This window comes from Pteronotus mesoamericanus, unplaced genomic scaffold, assembly GCF_021234165.1.
Source record: "Pteronotus mesoamericanus isolate MK-2021 breed Mesoamerican mustached bat unplaced genomic scaffold, CSHL_Meso_final contig_25, whole genome shotgun sequence".
Classification (NCBI taxonomy): domain Eukaryota; kingdom Metazoa; phylum Chordata; class Mammalia; order Chiroptera; family Mormoopidae; genus Pteronotus; species Pteronotus mesoamericanus.
Window position 1 is genome coordinate 33,291,500 of NW_026555105.1, and position 16,889 is coordinate 33,308,388.

Below are 16,889 nucleotides of genomic sequence, written 5' to 3' on the forward strand. Positions count from 1 at the left end.
CTATTTTTTCATTTGTTTGAAGTGTATATTGCTCATTGAAGCAGTTTTATTGTGGCTGCTCTATATGTTTTACAGACAATTGTAAGAGTTGTACTATCTTGGTGTTGGCATTTATTGATCATTTTTCATGCAGTTTGATATCTTTCTGGTTCTTGATATTATGAGTGACTTTTTTATTGAAACCTGAACATTTTTCTAGTATATTATATGGCTTTGCACCTTATTTAAGCCTTCTGTTTTAATTGAATCCCTCTGACACTTCTCTGGCAGGGGAAGTGGGACACTGCCTAACTACTTCCAGATAGAAATATACTTCGTTCTTTGTAGTGTCTCTATCTGGTTTGGGAATTAGGATAATGCTGGCATCATAAAATGAGATTGACTGACTTCCCTCCTGTTGAATTTTATGAAATAGTTTGAGAAGGAGAGGTGTTTGTTCTTCTTGGAATGTGGTAAAATTCACCTGTGAAGCCATTAGATCCAGGGCTTTGTTTGTTGGGAGTTTTTGATTACTGTTCAATTATAATAGGTGTATTCTGTCTATTGAGATTATCTGATTCTTCCTGATTTTGTTTTGGGAGATTGCATGTTTCTAGGAATTTATCCATTTTGTCCAGGTTGTCCAGTCTGTTGGCATGTAGTTGTTCATAATATGTTTTTACAATCCTTTGTATTTCTTTGGTGTCAATAATTATTTCTCCACTTTCATTTATGATTTTATTTATTTGGGCATTCTCTCTCTTTTTCTTAATGAGCCTGGTTAAAGGTTTGTCGATCTTGTTTACCTATTCAAAGAAGATTCATTGATCTTTTCTATCATTTTTTTAGACTCTATTTTGTTTACTTCTGCTCTGATCTTTAAATTATAGGCCAATATCCTTGATGAGCATAGACGCTAAAACCCTGAACAAAATATCAGCAAAACAAATACAGCGATGCATCAAAAAATCATACAACTTGGTCAAGTGGGATTTATTACAGAAATGCAAGGTTGGTACAACATTCACAAATCAATAAATGTGATTCATCACCTAAGCACAATGAGAGAAGAGAAACACTTGATCATATCAATAGATGCAGAAAAAGCATTTGATAAAAATCCAGCACCTACTTATGATAAAGACTCTCAGGAAAGTAGGATTAGAGGGAACATAGGTAAACATAATAAAGGCCATATATGACAAAACCACTGCCAGCATCATACTCAATAGGCAAAAACTACAAGTGTTCCCCTTAAAATTGGGGAAAATACAGAGATGTCTACTTTCACTTCTTTTATTCAACGTAGTTCTAGAAGTCCTAGCCACAACAATGAGAGAAGATGAAGAAGAAATAAAAGGCATCAAAATTGGAAAGGAAGAAGTAAAACTGTCATTATTTGCAGATGACATGATCCTGTACATAGAAAATCCCAAAGACTCCACCAAGAAACTACAAGAACTGATAAATGAATTCAGCAAAGTAGCAGAATACAAAATTAATATCCAGAAATCAGTTGCATTTTTACATGCCAATAATGAATTAACAGGAAAGGAAATTAAGAAAACAATCCCATTCATAATTGCTACAAAAAGAATAAAATATCTACGAATAATCCTAACCAAGGATGTAAAATACCTGTACTCAGAAAAGTATAAGAAACTGAAGAAAGAAATTGAAGAAGATACAAATAACTGGAAGCACATATTATGTTCATGGATAGGAAGAATTAACATCATTAAATGTCTATATCATCCAAAACAATCTGTAGATTCAATGTATTTTTCTATCAAGAATCCAATGACATATTTCACAGAACTAGTACAAATATTTCAAAAATTTATATGGAACCATGAAAGGCCCTGCGTAACAACAACAATCCTAGAAAGATGAACAAATTTGGAGGAATAACGCTACCTATTATCAAATTATACTAAAAGCCATAGTAATCAAAACAGCATTGTGCTGGCATGAAAGCAGGCACATAGATCAATGGAACAGAATAGAGAGCCCAGAAAAAAAAATCCACACTTCTATAGTCAATTAATATTCAACAGAGGAAGCAAGAACATACAATGGGCTAAAGATAGTTTATTCAATAAATGGTGTTGGGGAATTGGACAGATATGTGCAGAAAAATGAAACTAGACTATCTTCTTACACTACATACAAGAATAAATTCAAAATAGATTAAAGACTTAAATGTTAGATTTGAAACCATAAAAATCATAGAAGAAAACATAGGCACCAAAATCGCAGACATTGCTCATAGCAATATTTTATTATTGCTATGAATATATCTCTTCAGGCAAGGGAAACAAAAGGAAAAATAAACAAATGGGACTACATCAAATGAAAAAGTTTTTGTGCAGCAAAGAGAATCATGAACAAAATAAAAAGACAATGAACATAATGGGAAAACACATTTGCTGATACATCTGACAAAGAGTTAATAGCCAATATTTATAAAGTACTTACAAAACTCAACACCAAGAAAACAAACTCTGCAATTAAAAAATGAGCAAAGTACCTGAATACACACTTCTCCAAAGAGTACATACAGGTGGCCAATAGACATATGAAGACATGCTAATCATTAGAAAAATGCAAATTAAAATCACAATAAGTTATCATCTCACACATGTCATAATGGGTATCGTGAATAAATCAGCAAACAAGTGCTGGGAAGGAAGTGGAGAAGTGGAAATCCTTTTGCACTATTGGCGAGAATGCAGACTGGTGCAGCCACTGTGGAAAGCAGTATGGAGATACCTCAAAAAATTAAAAATGGATCTTCCTTTTGACCCAGTGATCCCACTTCTGGGAATATACCTGAAGGATCCCAAAACACTAATTCAAAAGAACATAAGCATCCCTATGTTCATTGCAACATTATTTACAATCACAAAGATATGGAAGCAGCCCAATTGTTCATCGGTAGATGAATGGACAAAATAACTATTGGACTAAGTATACACAATGGAATACTACTTGGCCATAAAAAAGAAGTAAATTTTACCCTTTGTGACAGTGTGGACAGACTTGGGGAACATTATGCTAAGCGAAATAAGCCAGTCAGAGAAAGTCAAATACAATATGATTTCACTCATATGTGGAATCTAATGAACAAACTGAATTAAAAGGAAAATTGGGACAGACTCATATATGGAGAGCAAGATGACAGCTAGTGGGGTGAGATTCAGCAAAAAAGAAAAAAGACTCATGGATGTGGACAACAGTGTTTGATTGCTGGGAGGCAGAGGATATAAGGTGACTAAATGGTATTGGGAAAAAATACTACAAAGATTAAATAAAAAATAAAAGAAAAAAAGAAGGTCCTACAACTTCAGGTGCCCTACTGGGCCTTTGTTCACACCCATGGATGAGCCTTTATGTTATTGCTGGTGGGAGTACTGGCCTGGCTCCCCTGGTGGTCTCCATTGAAACTGCATAAGCCTCTTTGTCATCTAATGGGGGTGAAAGCCCCAGCTTTCTGACTGGCCTTCCCTGATCTCTCTTGCTTCGGGTGAGGGGGTTGGGAGTGCCTCTTTGCACCTTGCAAAGATGGAGGTCTGTGCTCCTCACTTAGCCTTGCTGGTGGAGGGAGGCATGCTTTTTTTTTTCCTTTGTCATAGTAGGCTGGAATACACTAGTTATGTAAGATTTTATTTTGTCTAGCAGTACTCTTTTGTTGGGCTTTTCCTTTATTGGCTGTGTCTGTTGGCTTTGTGCTTCCAACTTCTTTAGCTCCAAGGTTGAGAACTCAGCACTCTGCCATTCTTTGAGTCTTAAGGGCCTTAACTTGTCTACCTTTTTTCCTCCATTTTTTCAGTATTCTTGAGGGGTTTTTAATTTGTATTTTTTTTCACAATGTCCAGGGTTTTTAGTTGTTTCTAGCATAGAATATAGAGAAAATTACATCTATTTCATCTTGCCAGAAATAGAAATAGCAGTTTCTTATAAAGTTAAACATAAATTTTTATATAATCCAGCAATCATGGTTTTGGGCACTTGATCCAGAGAAATGAAGACTTATGTTCTTCATTGGATAAATGGATAAACAGTTGGTGATATATCCACACAACAGAATACTACTCAGTAATAAAATGGAACAAACTTTTGATATATGCAACTACTTGGATGAATCTCAACAGCATTTTGGTGAGCAAAAAACCACCAATTTCAAATAGTTAAATACTATATAATTCTTTTTATATAACATTTTCAAAGTTACAAAATTATAGTTAATGAGATTTCACTAGTTGCCAGGGGTTAGGGTTGGGAGAAGGATATTAATATACTTTCTCTGTGGTGGTAGAACAATATGGTATCTTGATTGTGGTGATATTTATACAACTGTATACTTGTAATAAATTTCATGGAAAGACACACAGACACACACACACACACACACACACACACACACAGATATGCATGTAAAAACTGGTGAAATCTGTATAACATTTGCACCCGAGTGAATAATATTGTACAATGTCAATTTCCTGGTTTTGACAATGTGCTATGGTTATAGTTATTATGGTTATATTTATTGGGAGAAGCTGGGTGAAGGGTAAACAGGAACTCTATGTAGTTTTTGCAACTTGTGAGTCTTAAACTATTTCAAAAATCAGAAGTTATAAGAAATAATAGCTTATTGCAACGGTAAAAATCACAATGTTTTAAAAGTTTTTAAAAATATTGAAATATTGGTCTACACAGAAAGTTAAAACATTTTATATGATGTATTTATTATTCTATACTTTCCCTCCCTTCTCTGGCTTCTCCATGCCCCAAGAGGCATACTTTTATTAGCTGTATGACGTAGGAATCTCTTCTTCCACATCTTTAGCTTTTATCAGACTCTGTTCATTCCTTTTTCTTTTCTTACTCCTAAGACATAGTGATAGCGATAGCTCTCTCTTATTTATTGTTAGTACCTTTGTTGGTTTCCTGAACCCTGCCCATATCTTAGGACTTAGCCCTTGTATTCAAAACTTTTCACTTAAAATCTTTGATGCCCTGTCAGTACCCTGATACACCTGGAAAAAAAATAAAAAATAAAGATAAATTAAATGTAATTACAAATGACTTGTAACTCATGATAAATATTTACTTTCCCTAATATACAAAGAGTTTCTACAAAAGGATAAGAAGAAAGCTAACAACCAAAAAAAAAAAATGAGCAAAGGATATAAACAAGCAGGTTGAAAAGAGAAATTCCAAATACCCAATTAACATGTGAAAATATGTTCCTGCATTAGTATTTAGAAAAATAAAAGTTAAAGCAACAATGAAACAAATTTTCTACCCATTGGATGGGGTCAGATTCCCCTTTAGGACTGAAGAGTTCTCTCTGCTACTGAGACTTTGGGTGGCTGACAACTCTCAATTCCTTCTCCCAGAATTTTCTCAGAGAGAGCTGTCTTGACCAAGATTATGCCCTCTCCCTGAATTGGCCTGGAAACAGTGACTCAAGATAGGAAATAAACAAGTCCAACACTGCCTCCAGACTCAACAACTCTACAGGGCTATTTTCCAGGGAACCAACCCCACGGGACAGCATGTGTGAGCCTGTTGGGTCATAGGAACTCTTGTAGTGTGAATTGCTGCAGTCTCTTTTGGGAAACAATCTCACATTATCAGGTAAAAAGATAAACATATATCTTTTGACTTAGCAATCTTAATTTTCAATGTTAAAAACAAGAAAACATTAGTATACGAGGATAACCGCACACACACTGCCTAAGTATATAGGTAGACCGCAATGATATTTACTGGGTTAACAGAAAGTAGCCTAAATGTCTGTCAGTAGAGTAACGATCTACCAATAGAGGAATGATACATCTATGCCCTGAGATATTATGATGGTACTAAGAAGAGTGAACTGGATCTGTATCTGGTGACATGCTGAAGATACATAAATGTCAATGATATAATGTCATATAATAATAAATAAGATGAAAAACAAGTAATAGATATGTATGGGAGTGTATGTGTGCATGTGCCCAGCTATAGATCACTGAAGATCACCAAATATCAGTGACTGCTGCAAGAACATGTTTCATCAGGGCTGCTCTTCCGCCAGAACACGCTTGCATGACGAAGTCTGTTATTTATAGTGATGACCACTTTGATTGCCTGGGAGTTTATTCTGATTAGTTAGTGCCTGTGCTTGTCCTGGTTAATTATTTAGATTTTATCTCTGCTAATAAAACATATTGTTAGCTGACTGACAATTTTGAAAGCCTGTTTATATAGTTGGCAACAGAAACAACAAAGTAAAGATTCAATAAATCACATTTGTATTCATGTTGTGCCAGACATTTGGATGGAAAAAGAAATAATTCAATTGAGGTTTATATAATATTTTATATTATATTATATTACAAATATAAATAATTAGAATTATACTTAAAACTCCTAATTCTGTCTGGTAAGCTCCATATAATAGATACCCCCTCTGCATTATGAAGAACATATAGAATGAGAGCAAGATTATATATTTTATAATTGAATAGTGACAAAGCATTATTTCTTATTACTGTTACCATGGGCTTCTGGAATACTGGAGCATATATTTAGCAAGGCCAAATTCTGAAGTTTAGAAAATACTGTTGTGAAGCATAACATGCATTAGAGGTGCATTGGGGAGAGAGAGAGGTGACATTTTATTAAGAACTTTGAGTTAGTTGGTGGGGTAATAAGCTTACTTTTATGTTAGCTTTGTATGATTTATATTATCTTTCTATTCGAAAAAATACAATAGTAGAATGAAAGAGTATTTTGATTTGTGTTATAAATATAAAGATGATTACTTAAATAAATACAGGGTGGGGCAAAAGTAGGTTTACAGCTGTGAGTACACAAAACAATTTATTCTTGTATTAATATTTATTAATTACTTTATTATTTTTAATACAAACAATTGTAAACCGACTTTGCTGCATCTGGTATATTCAGGTTAGAGTATGCTCCTTTGTATTTGATATGATCTGACACTGCAGAAGTGCAAAGGATCTCATTATTGCTCAGGCCTTTACAAGAAAGGTTTCCCAATGCATGACATGGCAATTTGTTGCCTTTATTTGGATGGATTTAGACAAAAGCTTGCATCATTTAGCATTCAGTACTTCTGACAGTACCTTTTAACATTTGTCTTATTGTTCCTTTTGTGGGTCATTGCAAAGCATTCATGAAGACTTTGTGGTTTAGGGAGCAAGTGAGGCTATTGTCTAATTTGTTGTAAATTGCTTACCTTACTCAAATAGTTTAATTTACCTCTGTATATGTTCAGCAGCTTAGAAGAAAGGTGTTTGTTCAAACATCAAATCTTTATAATTAGAAAAAAAATTATATGGGTTTGTGTTATATAAACCACAGTAAACCTTCTCCCTGCCCAATTTAATTAATGTTTAAATAATAACCTTGGTTTAGTTCTTTGTGGGAAGAAGCAGGAGAGGAAAAATTATGTATGGAAAATGTAGGCTTTTTTGAGAAGTAACATACATTTTTCTATGTGAAAGACTTTTTTCCCTTAAGTCTCTTTCTAAATACCATTTAGACTTCTGCCTGAGGGAGTGGATTAGCTGTATCTTTCTTCAGTCTGAAATTAACCCCCACCCTGCAAACTGCTCCAGCTCTAGTCTTCTTTCAGGATACCAAGCTGTCGGGGAGTATACAAAATGTTCTTTCTCTGCAGCCCAATTTATCTTTGAATTGCCAAGGAGTGATATTCCTGTAGCACATAAATCTAAAATTCTGCTTTACTTCAAAAAAAGTAAAAGAAAAAAAAAGAAAAAAGAAAGAAAAGAAAAATTCTCACTCAGGCATCTTTTCCTTCACACCAGGAATCTTTTCCTGTCCATTCTTTACCTCAGTGTCTGTGAGGTGTCTCATTAATGGACTGGTATTCTTGACACAATGCTTTTTAAAAAATATGTATTTTACTTATTATGCTACTGCAATTGTCCTAATTTTTCCCCCTTTGCCCTCATCCATCCAGTACCCACATTCCCTGCAGCAATGCCCTCCTAAGTTCATGTCCATGGGTCGTGCATATAGGCTCTTTAGCTTCTCCTTAATCCCTGAACCTTTTCCCCCATTCTGTCCCTTCCTCCTCCCAGCTGATATCCTCCGAATGATCTCCATAGCTATGATTCTGTTCCTGTTCTGGTTGTTGCTTAGTATATTTTTGTTTTTATACTCAGTTGTTGATAGTTGTGCTTGTTGTCATTTTAATGTTAATAGTTTTGATTTTCTTCTTTTTCTTAAATAAGTCCCTTTAGCATTTCATGTAATAATGGCTTGGTGATGATGAATTCCTTTAGCTCTGCCTTTCTTGAGAAGTACTTTATCTGCCCTTCCATTCTAAATAGCTTTACTAGAAAGAGTAATCTTGGTTGTAGGTACTTGCTTTTCATCACTTTGAATACTTCTTGTCAATCCCTTCTAGCTTGCAAAGTTTCTTTTGAGAAATCTGCTGACAGTCTTATGGGAACTCCTTTGTGGTTAACTCTCCACTCTTTTCTTGTTGCTTTTAAGATTCCCTCAATGTCTTTAATTCTTGGCATTTCAATTATGATGTGTCTTGATGTAGTCCTCTTTGGGTTCAACTTGTTTGGGACTCTCTGTGCTTCCTGGACTTGTATGTCTATTTCCTTCATGAAATTAGGGAAGTTTTCTTTCATTATTTTTTTCAATTTCCTGCTCTTCCTCTTGTCCTTCTGGCATCCCTATGATTCAGATGTTGGCTCTTTTGGAGATGCCCCAGAAGCTTCTTATATTGTTCTTGGGTTTTTTTTGAATGCTTGTTTCTTCATTCTGTTTTGGTTGAATGTTTCTTTCTTCCTTATGTTCCAAAATGTTGATTTGAACTCTGACTTCCTTCTTTTTACTGTTGCTTCCCTGTAGATTTTTCTTTATTTCACTTAGTGTAAACTTCATTTCTTCCATTAGATTTTTGCCATACTCAGTGAGTTCTCTGAGTATCCTCATCACCAGTGTTTTGAACTCTGCATCTGATAGGTTGGCTATCTCTGTTTTGTTAAGTTCTTTTTCTGGGATTTTGTTCTGCTCTTTCCTTTAGGCCATATTTCTTTGTCTCCTCAATTTGGCAGCCTCCCTGTGTTTGTTTCTGTGTATTAGGTAGAGCTGCTTTGACTCCCTGTGTTAGTGCACTTGTTAAGCAGTATGGGACAGAGCCTTGGGTATTCACCAGGTCAGGGCAAACTGCTTCACCACTCTGTGGCTCTGTGTGGGGGGAGGTAGTGGAAAGGGGGGGGCAAAACTGTTGCCTTTCTTCTGTAGGTTTTTCCAGTACTTGCCCTGCTCCCAGTCACTTCACCCACTTCACTTTACACAACTGGCACCCTTCTAGCTGCTGCCCTGGTTTTGAATTCCAGAGTGGGTGGGTTAGTGTATGTTCTAAGCCTATGCAGGCCCTTTTAAGTGGACTCTCCTGTGGGACTGGCTGTTCCTTCCACCTCCCCAAACCCCAGTGGTTTTTATAGCTAGAGGTAATGGGGCTTTATCTTCCCGGTGCTGGCACCCTGGGCTGTGTGAAATGACCTGGGGCTGGGATTACTTGCTCCCAAGATATCCTTCCCAATTTTTATCCACTACACATGAAGGTGGGACCATAAGTTCCACCACCACTGCCTTCACCACGTCTTCACATCACCCTGCCTCTCTGCCTGTCTTTGTAACTCCGCCCCTCCAACCCCTCTGGATGAATGTGGCTTCTTTAAATTCTTGATTGTTGGACTTCCATATATTTCTATTTTCTGGCAGTTCTGGGTGTTTTTTGTTTTGAGGTCATTTGTAATTCTTGTGGTTGTGCAAAGAGGCAAAGTGTGTCTACCTATGCCTCCATCTTGACCAGAAGTCTAACACAGTATTTTTTTAGGAGTTAAGTTTCTGGCTAAACCTATGCTACATTTTTAGTGACAAAGTACCATATAGGGAATATGGAAAATAATACCAGGGTCTTGAATAATGTAAGTTCATCTTCCATGAATTAATTACATTTCTTCTCTTAAAAAAAGAAAACTATTAAAACTTCAGTTTCACATTATGTTGCTTTCACAAATACATTGACTAATAATATAGATATTGAGCCATTACTGAAAAGGAATTTTTGTTGGCTGGATACTACAGCCAGAAAAATTAAGTGAAGAAAAGGAAGAAGACGGAGGAGGAGGTGGAGGGGGGGAGGAGGAGGAGGAAGAAGAGAAGGAGAAGGAGAAGGGGAAGAAGGAGGAGTAAGAGGAGAAGGGGAAGAAGAAGAAGGGGAGGAAGAAGAGAAATTTGTATCTCTCCATGTCTATAGTCTTTTCCCCAGCCCAGTTTAGTGAAGCTTCACACTTTCTTAAAGAAGTTATTTACTAGACTTGGCTTAGCCATCTACCATCCTTTAGGCCTTCCATCTTTTCTTCATCTTTCAATATTTAGAGAGTCTGAAATTAATTGAAGATGGCTGTTTCTGCTTCTGTTTATAGAGTAAAAGTAAAATGGAATTAGGCCATTTTTTTTTTATTGTGAGCTTATTCTCCTTTACATGGCTAAATCTATGTAGCAGCTTAAATATTAGATGCTAGATTGAAAATTATAGACTGTTAAAAGAAAAGCTACAAAGAAATTGGGATCATAAATACCATTATTAATAAAAGCAATTCAGAAATCAATGATAGAATATGCAAATAAAATCCAGAGTGAATGATTAAAATGAGAAAGGCTGGCAACACCATACATTGGTATAGCTGATGTTTTTCTTTTTTTCTGGGGCAAGTGTCACTATTTTGGAAAACTGACAGTAAAACTGAAGGTAAACAGGCACTTACCTTCTAATTCAGCAATTTTATCCCTAGGTATGGAACTGAGAGAAATGAGTCCATATGTTCTTCAAAGACATTCATAAGAATGTTTACAGAAGTACAATTGTTATTAGTCCCAAAGTGGAAATAATCAATAGTAGTGTAGATGAATTAATTGTGATACATTTTTACAAAAGAATAATATAGCAAAAAAGATGAGCCAACCATAAGTACATGCAAGGACATGGACAAAATTCACAAGCTCTATGTTGAATGAAAGAAACTGGATATCAATGAGCATATCATATATTATTCAGTTTTCTTCACATGCTATTATTCAATAGCCTTTAAAGACAGGTAAAAATAATGTATGGTATTACAAATTATGATGGTGTTTAGAAATACAAGGTAGTGTCAAGAAAGATGTACAAGGAGGACTTCTGGAGTCCAGGTGGTATTCAGTTTCTGGATCTGGGTGCTGGTTACCTGAGTATGTTCACTTTGTAATTTAAAAAGAAAGAATGAAGAAAAAATCCAGCTATACAAATGAAGACTATTAGCAGCCTAAAATGTTTGTGTTTTGTTTTGTCTTAAACCATGGAGAGAGTTCAAGAAAGAAATATATTATTAAGCTCTATGAAAATTTGGGAGTGAAAGTTTTAAACTCTCTAATTGGCTAAGGCTAACTGTTTGAACAGAATGTAAGACAGTTTCCACAATGGTTCAAATTTTCCTTATCTTTGGAATTGTGGAAACTTGTCAAAAATATTGACTCTAGGTCCTTCTTTAGGAGATTCTAATTTAATGTGTTTGATATGAGGCCAGGTATCTCTTTTTTATCTTATTTTTTAAGAGACAAATCATTTATTTGGTAACAAGGAATAAAAAAGAAATTCTTAATTTGTTTTCTCTCTTCTCATAACTGAACTGCAATAGTCAAATGAATAGCAATGTAGAAGAATTTCCTTTGCAGTCCTTGGTCTTCTGCAGAGGTGCAAAAATTCTTGAGTTATGTGACTTGAAATTATTATTTTCTAGACAGACATGCCAGCTGCTGTGCTTTCCAGTGTATCAGCAGTTGCCACATTTTCCTTCTTGTGTTTGGTTTTCATGGCAGAAAACAGAAGGACTTCTTTGCTGTTACTGGAGTCTATGAGAAACATGGTGATGCAATCGATGCCCTTGCCTCAGCCATCTGTGGCGGACAGCCCTTAGTCCAGGGCAGTGCAGAAGTTTTCATCTATAACGTGTTCTTTGAAAAGCCACCCCTGCCTCATGGGGTCATTCAGCCATTCAGCTCGGTGTAGGCATGGTTTATTTCCTCCTTCATGACAATAAGTTCCAAGCGCTCAGTCAGACTATCTATAGAGCAGTGGCATTTTGTCCAAGGTCTCATTATCTGCAAATGATCACAGATGAACAGAGGACTGATACATGTCACTCCCAGGAAATCCCCAACAAGCTTATCAAGAAGCCTGACTGTGGTCCAAGGTGGGAGGGCATTCAACTATTTTTGCCACATGGATATCATGATATTTCTTTAGTTTCAATGAGGTTAGTTTCTGGCAGCTTCACCCCCAGTACTTTTTCAAGCTCTTCTACATGCTGATTCTTCAGAAGAGTAGGATGAAGTCAATCTTGTAGGCGTGGCCCTCTGGCCTGTCTGGATGGCAGATCACCTTGAAACCACCTATAATGTGCTTCATCATCCCTGAAATCATCTTTTCCAGGATTTTCATGAGATTGTGATAGTCTGTGTAGGCCAAGTAGAAATCACAAGTAGTGAGCTCAGGATTGGGAATCAAATGAATTCCTTCATTCCAAAACTGGCATCCAATTTCCTAAACCCAGACAACACTACCAACCACCAGCATCTTATAGTAGAGTTCTGGAGTAATTCTCACATATAAATTCATGTCCAGCTCATTGTGGAAGGTGATAGAAGGCTTAGCTACAGCTGCCCCTTGTGATGATATTCATCATGACAGTTTCAACCTCTAGGAATCTGAACTCATCAAAAAACATGTCTTATATATGTGATGACCTTAGAATGGATGTTAAATTGTTGCCTCACAAAGTCATTAAGGATCAAGTCAGAGTATCTGCTGATATTGTGTTCCCTTATCTTTGAGGCCAAAATGAAGATGAGGTAACATATACAAGCGAGGAGACAGCCGTGTGTTGTCATAGGGAATGATGCTCAGCTCACCCTTTTTGGTTTTCTCAGAATTTCCCTGAATTCCAATTATGTCTCCCTGATGTAGTTTGTTACTGATATGAATAAATTATTCTTCTGATTCATGATTCCTGGAATTGGCCATGACTTGCAATTTGACTCCATCTCTTCTAAGGTCATAGAAGATGAGCTTTTACCCAGAAGCTCTTTTGGCATGGATCCTACCTGCCACCTTGAAGGTGATGCCACTCAGGTGGTCCCTAGGCTGCAGGAAGCTATATTCATAGGCAAAGTGGGTGAGCAAGATGTCTATACGGAACTTGCATGGCTACAGGTCTTCTCCATTGCTCTTTAGTTTGACTGCTTGGCTGTGGACCTTATGGTATTGGTTTGGGTTGAGCTTTTCCTCCCTGGCACTCACATCACTGTCAATGATGTAGTTGGTAGCAGCAGCATTTATCTGGCTAAATTGTTTCTCACTGAGCTCTACTTTTAGGCCTCCTTCTCTACTACTTTCTTGCTCAGGTTTCAGATATCTCTTTAGCTCATTATTGCTTAATTTCAGCTGGCTGCAGTCCACATACACCTCAGGTCCCTGCACTATAGCCATCTTTCTGTAGGGCACAACTTTAAAGGTGGTATCTTTATTGTTAAGGCATAGCTTGATTATTCTAATGGTTAGTCCAAAAGTGAGAAACAGAGTTATGTGATTTCTTTTTTTAATTACAGTTAAAAATGATATAGCCTGAATTATTTCTGTTTCTCCTCTTTCCACCCCAATCTTCCCACTTACGTCCAATTCCAGTTTGAGCGGTGATTCTCAAACTTTGCTTTGTGCACTTCCTAAGAATGCAGATTTCTTGGTCTGACCATGAGGATTTTGAATTGTTAAGTCTGAGGAGAAGTATATGCGTTTTTTCATAAACATGTTAGAAGCCACTCAGATTAGGAAACAGCTTGTTCCAGTGTACACTGAGGAACTTGGGCCCAGAGAAAAAGGATACACTAGCTAAACAAATATATTTGCTTAGTTTTTCCACTTTATAGCTGGGCTAGTTCTCTAACATTGGTTATTATTAAGTCCCTAATAAATATTAAAGTTATGAGAGATGGGAGATGTGTCTCTTTTCCTTCTTAGGGGTGATTTCACAGCATCTGTCAATGTCCTGCTTAGCCAGCGAGCATTAGGAAAGTCACAATGTCCAGATGATTGTGGTTATATTTAGCACTGTTTTATGTATAATCCTTGTTAGAATTAGCCTGGATAAGCTGAGTTTCCTTTTATATTTCCATCACTTTTAATAAAACAGTAATCTATTTTGCCAGTCTCCAGGTTTATTGAGTATCTATTACATACTTTGTTTCTGAAATATCACTTGGTCCCTCTCTTTCCATGGGATCTAATCGGAGGCTGAGGAGCAAAAAGATTTATGTTACAAATGGTACAGGACCTCATGCATTTTTATGTTTTACTCATCTGAATTAGAATATAGATAAGTGTTTGCTGCTTGTGGTTCTTTGATAGGAATTCTATTAAAATCAAAATACAGAGAATTTGTCAGAAAGGCTTTTAGCTTATTATAATGAAGATTCAACCAGTCTTTGCAAATTGTAATCATGGACTCTTTCTCCAATTAAGAAATACCAAATTATTCAATCTTCTAGAAGCTTTGCTTGCCTAATATCCTGTCACTATGCATTAAGCAGTTGCTATTTTTCTAGGAGAAGGTATTTTATTATTTCAGGAATACACAGATATGGGAAATGAAAAAGAAGGAAAAGACTATTATCACTCTAGTCAAATGATCAGTTATATTCGGTTAAGAAGTGTTTGCTTAATAGATTTTGCCAAAGGTAATAGGGGATCCCAGGCTTCCTGAAATTTTCTCTTTTTTTTTTGCCATATATGTTCTATAATTTTTGTTGGTACCTGAAAGTGCTTTATAGAAGAGTCTAATAATGGGGATAACTAATTGTATTTATTTACTATATTATTTCTGTTTTTTAAATATAGGACAGATATATATGAATTTTTATGAAAATAAGTAAAATAATGTGAGGTTACCTTAGAGGTGAACTGGTGCCCATTTTAGAAGGCATTTTGGCATCTACTATAAAAATTTAAACCTGGAGTAGGTGGGACTCTAAACTACTACTTGGAAGAGAGTAGATAATTAAAACTACCTTGGAAAACTGTTTGACAATATCTATTACAACTAAATATATATTTATGCTACGATTCAGCAATGCCATTCCTAGGTGTGATCTCATGAAAAATATGTAAAATATTCACCAAGAGACTACACAGGAATCTTCATAGCAGCACTATCCATATTATCCCCAAATGGAAAGTAATCTAATACCAGTCAACAGCAGAGAAGATAAGTAATGAGAATAAATAATACTTAACTATACACAATTATATGGGTGAATCTCACAAATAATATTAAGATAAATAAGTCAGGTGCAAAACAGTATATACTATCTAATTCCTTTTATTCAAAGCACAAAAAGAAGCAAAATTAATTTCTTCTGTTAGAACTCAAGATAGTGGTTACCCACGGAGTATGTATGTAACTGAAAGAGGGCAGGAGAAGGTTTTGGGGGGAATGATAATTTTTTTAATGCTGTTTAGAAAGGTGTGTTCAGTTCATGAAAATTCATTGAGCTGTATTACATACACCTATTTATCCAAGATACCCTTATATAAAAGTAGAGATTAATATAAATGTAAACAGTATTTGGCATTGTGAAATAACCTTTTTTTTTTTTTTTTTTTTTGCTTAGTGTTTAGTATGCAATAAGGAAGTGATATAGCCAAATGGAATAACATTAGGATTTGGTATAAAACCAGATTTGCGTGCTGGCTCTGTCCTTGATAAACTGAGTGTCAGAGCCATATCAAATAACCCCTCTGGACCTCACTTCTCTCATTTGGAAGTGAGGTATAATAGTATCTAAGGCTATATGAGTCTATTGTGAGTCCCTGGAATTATATATTGCTTGTTTACTAGATGTGAATTTCGTGGGGGCAGAGATTTTTGTCTGTCTTATTCATTTTACTATGCCAAGTTCCTGGGACTGTGTCTGCCAAGTAATCAGTCCTGGGAAAAGAATTCCCCATAACTTTGGCTGTAAAAACCAGTAGGAAGAGGTCTACTGGAGTCTCAGCCATTCCTCTTAAAGATCATGTGCATGAACTCTCTCAGACTCATTTGCTCTGAGCTCCAGCATTGGGGCAGCAGCTCTAAAGTTGCCAGGGACATATGGGGTGAGAATAAATTGTTCAGCCAGGAATAGAGGGACAGCTTTCTTCCAGACAGAAGTGCTGGCAAAGCCCATTGTTCCTTTGCTGGGCCCTTCCCCTACAGAGCCAGCAGGCAGTGGTGTAGCTGAGCCTCCATCAACATATCACTATTTTCTCTGACCTGGTGATAATCTGAAACCCTGCTCTACCCAATTTGCAGGCCCACCCAAACTATTGCCAGTGACTTTTCCATATGAATGGCCTGTCTTGGTTCATACTTCATACTGTCATTAAATCTCTCAAACAAACAGCATGTAGCCTCGATATACCCCCAGGCCTGGCACTAGGGGCAGTTGGCCTTGGTTCATAGCTTAACCTCTCCTGGACACCTCCAAGCCCAACACAAGTAGCAGCCATTTGCAGATCACTTTGCAGCCCATGCAGAAGAACCCAGGCAGAACACAGGCAGCAGCTGACCTTCGCCTGCACCTCCTCAGAGTCCCCAGAGCCAGCACACCTAGTATACAGCTTCAGATTTTGCCCAAGCACCCCTCAACTACCTCCACCAGTGAAACACTCAAGGAGTGAACTCAATCTGGCACCAGAGTCCCACTGAAGTGTGTCCTGTTCTGTGGGGTTGGCACCTGTATAGCAGATCCTCACAGTGTGACAGCCA

At 36.5% G+C, this 16,889-nt stretch overlaps 1 protein-coding gene and 1 pseudogene across 1 annotated transcript in view; one reads left to right on the forward strand and one right to left on the reverse strand.

Annotated features, from left to right (window-relative positions):
• MACROD2 (mono-ADP ribosylhydrolase 2) overlaps positions 1 to 16,889 on the forward strand; it is a 2,155,137-nt gene that overhangs the window by 634,385 nt on the left and 1,503,863 nt on the right. The gene's annotated exons all lie outside the window — the stretch shown is intronic.
• Positions 11,825 to 13,576, reverse strand: LOC129070883 (lysine--tRNA ligase-like; annotated as a pseudogene).